Below are 4,490 nucleotides of genomic sequence, written 5' to 3'. Positions count from 1 at the left end.
CACTGGGGTAGCCATCATAGATATCCACATCGGGCTTCGAACCAAGGTCGAGCATCAATCTGGGCATGCCTGGAACCAGAGAAGAAAACACCACCCATGAGGGACTTCCGAAATCGAACAGAGAAAGATGGAATATACCTAGTACACCTTGTTCATCCTGATACTCAAATAGGACTGAAAATTTCTATTTGAGCAATGGGTTTAGGAAAATTAGAAATGGGTTTAGGAAAAATCCAGCCGTGCCGAGAAAGAACATATCTGTTTAGGATAATATAGGTACACCCCGGGTGGGAATCAAACTTGCTAAGGTCTTTTTAGTCACCCGGGTTTTACCCTCCAGCATTCAGCTACAAATTAATAAGGCTACTAGCCCCGAAGTACCTACATCCGATTCCTATCAACTTGAACCCCAAATACTAAAATCAATCAGAAAATGCGAGGATATCTTGGGAAGAGGAGGGGGGTGACGAGTTATTGTCCTATACGCGTTGGCATGAATAGTGTATCACTGCAAACAGAGCAAACTAGAGTTGAAATTTCCTCAAATACGTACAAGTAGGGGTACCTATTCATAAAAATGATAACAAGTTTAACTATAATATGTGACGCTGGGAAACTTTACAACCCCTACTTACCTCTTATTATTCAATTTATACGACAATAATACATAGCGCCATTTTATTATACAATTTTATACAACACAACCGTACTCTACTAAGTAAATAGGACTCTAGGGTGTGGTTGTATTACATGACTTTATTGTACAGAACATGACTTTATACACGTACAGCAGTGCTTACGATATTACACCCAAGCTACTTATGACAATATTCACATTATTTATGGAGTGTTTATGAAGAAGAAGGAGAAGAAGAAGAAGAAGAAGAAGAAGAAGAAGAAGAAGAAGAAGAAGAAGAAAATTTAGCACGCGATAAAGATAAGAGCCCTCAAGTAAAAAAAAAAAATGTGTTAGCAGCTCATTTATTTTGTTATCTTTTTCCAGTCTTACACTCACTCACTCCTTTCAGTTTCTCAGTCACTCCTTCATCATATTCTCTTCTATCTTCATACAACATATTCACAATCCTTTCCAGTTCCCACACACTCCTTAATTCCTTTATCCTTCATACTCTGCACCTCTACATATTAACCTCCTGTTTTAACATAATATTTCTCTCAAGTCTTAAAAAGAAAATTTGTGAAGAAGATCCTCTTCTTCGTCTTCTTCTTCTCCTCCTTCTTTTCGTCCTTCTTCTTCCCCTCCGTCTCCTCCTCCTTCTGTTTCTTCTTCCTTCTCCCCCTCCTCTTCGTCTAATGAAAGAATTTTTCTGTTCTACTTCCCCAAAATTTTCCTCCTTTCTGCTTCACAAGTTGCGAAGATGTGGTTTAAAATTTCCGAGATGTAGGACGTGACGTAGGATGTAAATTGTGAAAGAAATTGTTAGGGGAATCAGATAAGGAATTAGTAGCTTCGCGTTTGCACAAACCATCACGAATGTAAGGATTCCGCCATTTTTAAACGCTAGAAAATGGTGTAGGCACAGACTGATCTGTAACAATACAACTTGGGTATTATGGTCCCGAAATCTAAGAGATAGGCTACATATTAACCTCCTGTTTTAACATAATATTTCTCTCAAGTCTTAAAAAGAAAATTTGTGAAGAAGATCCTCTTCTCCGTCTTGTTCTTCTTATTCTCCTCCTTCTTTTCGTCCTTCTTCTTCCCCTCCGTCTCCTCCTCCTTCTGTTTCTTCTTCCTTCTCCCCCTCCTCTTCGTTTAATGAAAGAATTTTTCTGTTCTACTCTCTTCCCCTCCGTCTCCTCCTCCTTCTGTTTCTTCTTCCTTCTCCCCCTCCTCTTCGTTTAATGAAAGAATTTTTCTGTTCTACTCCCAAAATTTTCCTTCTTTCTGCTTCACAAGTTGCGAAGATGTGGTTTAAAATTTCCGAGATGTAGGACGTGACGTAGGATGTAAATTGTGGAAGAAATTGTTAGCGGAATCAGATAAGGAATTAGTAGCTTTGCGTTTGCACCGCCATTTTTAAACGCTAGAAAATGGTGTAGGCACAGACTGATCTGTAACAATACAACTTGGGTATTATAGTCCCGAAATCTAAGAGATAGGAGAAGAGGATATTAGAAAGCCAAAGCCAGCCGTTGCGTTGGGAGAACGAATCTTATTTGAGGTAAATTTCGCTCCGAGCTGAACTCGAACACGCGAACTAGCGCTGAAAACCAAACTGGTCTTGTTCCAAATGAAATTGACCTCATTTCTTATTCCTTTTACCTCGTTCCGCCCGAACACCCCTCGTCGATTTCAGAACTTTCCCAGTTTTTGCTGTTAACGTTTCGAAAATTGCCTCTCAAGCCACCTTCAACCAATAAACGGCCGTTAAAATTGGTCCCCAACAACAATAAAAAAGTCCGAGTGATAAAATCGAAGCTAGGAAAGTAGAATGGTCAGGGGGAAAGGTTTTTCATCTGTTTAACTTTCCTCAGTTTCCCATAGATGTTTATTTTGACTAAGATGAAGAAGAAGAGACCCGAAATCTAAGAGATAGGAGAAGAGGATATTAGAAAGCCAAAGCCAGCCGTTGCGTTGGGAGAACGAAACTTATTTGAGGTAAATTTCGCTCCGAGCTGAAATCGAACACGCGAACTAGCGCTGAAAACCAAACTGGTCTTGTTCCAAATGAAATTGACCTCATTTCCTATTCCTTTTACCTCCGTCCACCCGAACACCCCTCGTCGATTTCAGAACTTTCCCAGTTTTTACTGTTAACGTTTCGAAAATTGCCTCTCAAGCCACCTTCAACCAATAAACGGCCGTTAAAATTTGGTCCCCAACAACAATAAAAAAGTCCGAGTGATAAAATCGAAGCTAGGAAAGTAGAAGAGTCAGGGGGAAAGGTTTTTCATCTGTTTAACTTTCCTCAGCTTCCCACACATGTTTATTTTGACCGAGATAAAGACGAAGAGGTTCTTTCCTATGTCAGTTCTTATCCTTTCCTTTAATTCTTATTTCAGATTCCTTAGCCCTTCTTCCTGTCAGTTCTTATCCTTTCCTTCAATTCTTATTTCAGATTCCTTAGCCCTTCTTTCTTTCCTATGTCAGTTCTTATCCTTTCCTTTAATTCTTATTTCAGATTCCTTAGCCCTTCTTTCCTATGTCAGTTCTTATCCTTTCCTTTAATTCTTATTTCAGATTCCTTAGCCCTTCTTTTTTGCTTCTTCTTTGGTTAATTCTGCTTTCTCTATTTCTTCTTGGGTTAGTATTACTTGTGCTCCTTCTACTTCTCCTCCTTCTGTGCGTTAGTTTGGCTTCTTCTTCAAATTCTTCTTAAGTTTATTTTGTTTCTTCGTCTTCTTCTTATCCTTCTTCTTCTTCTTCTTCTTCTATTAGGGTCATTTCTGTTTCCTCTCCACCTTCTTTCTTTGTCTTTTCTTTCTTCTTCCATTATTCTTCTCTCTTTTATGAAGTGAAGAAAGTACAAAGGCCCTAAGGGGTGGAGGCAAAATTAATGAACAAATTTCTTTTTTTTATGCCTACCTTCCAAAGTATTGAATATTTGCGTCGAAATTGGTTAAAATGGGGCTAACCGCTTACGAGCTATAGTGGAAAAAAACAAAAAATTCCCTCCGTCCGATCCCTTAGTGTTGAATTTGAACGTGGTTGACGTACCTATAATATTGGCGGTCGAAGAGTATTGGCGGCTAACTTTCATCGCTGCGTCGCGTCAGTTGCTACTGTTCCTAGCAACACCCTATGCCCCCATGACATTATAGGTACCTGCATACCTATTAGCACAGGTGAGGTGAAAGTATTGGTATCATCATTTGGAACCTGGAACATCCTCTGTTAAATTTGTCAAATGTGCCTCTCACTTTCATCAGACGAGGTGGCCGAGTGGTTAAGGCGTTGGACTGCTAATCCAATGTGCTCTGCACGCGTGGGTTCGAATCCCATCCTCGTCGCAAGATTTTTTGCCCAACCATACGGTCTGATAAGTGACAAGTTTCAATCACTTCTTTCCTACTCTCACTCGGAACGAGATGACAAATGTTAGTTTTGAAACTTGGGAAGAAACACTGAATGAAACAACAGGGCCGCTTAAAAAAAAAGGAGGGGGTCCTTGCCTCTCACCCGAGCGAGACCCGAAGCACTTTCCTCGAAAAAGGAACTTATGGCATAGAGGTCTCCTAATGGCATCTAAGGGAGGATTCCACCAATATTTTTTCAGACCGTAAAAGGCCTGCTAAGCGAACAGCTTGTTAAGTTCCAGTTAATTTTTATAGGCATTTTTAGGGTTGATGGGCTAACAGGCTGTGGGGAGCTAAAAAGAAGGTTGGTAAAACCCACCCTAAGTCCCCTATGAACTTCCTCTTTTGAAAATGAAAATGTTGCTGGCTGGGTACTGGGCTTCGGAGCTAGACCCGTTTTGGGTACCAGACTATGTAGGTACGTCCCTGATGATGAAAAGCAAAGTTTC

The 4,490-nt window shown here is 40.2% G+C and overlaps 1 non-coding gene across 1 annotated transcript; it reads left to right on the top strand.

The window, feature by feature from the left end:
* The first annotated feature begins 3,893 nt into the window (after nucleotides 1-3,893).
* On the top strand, nucleotides 3,894-3,975 carry Trnas-gcu. Its single transcript has one exon. It is a non-coding gene; the product is annotated as a tRNA-Ser (tRNA).
* Nucleotides 3,976-4,490: the final 515 nt, after the last annotated feature.

This window comes from Diaphorina citri, unplaced genomic scaffold (assembly GCF_000475195.1).
Source record: "Diaphorina citri unplaced genomic scaffold, Diaci psyllid genome assembly version 1.1 scaffold4475, whole genome shotgun sequence".
Classification (NCBI taxonomy): domain Eukaryota; kingdom Metazoa; phylum Arthropoda; class Insecta; order Hemiptera; family Psyllidae; genus Diaphorina; species Diaphorina citri.
This window is presented reverse-complemented; position numbering and strand designations above follow the sequence as displayed.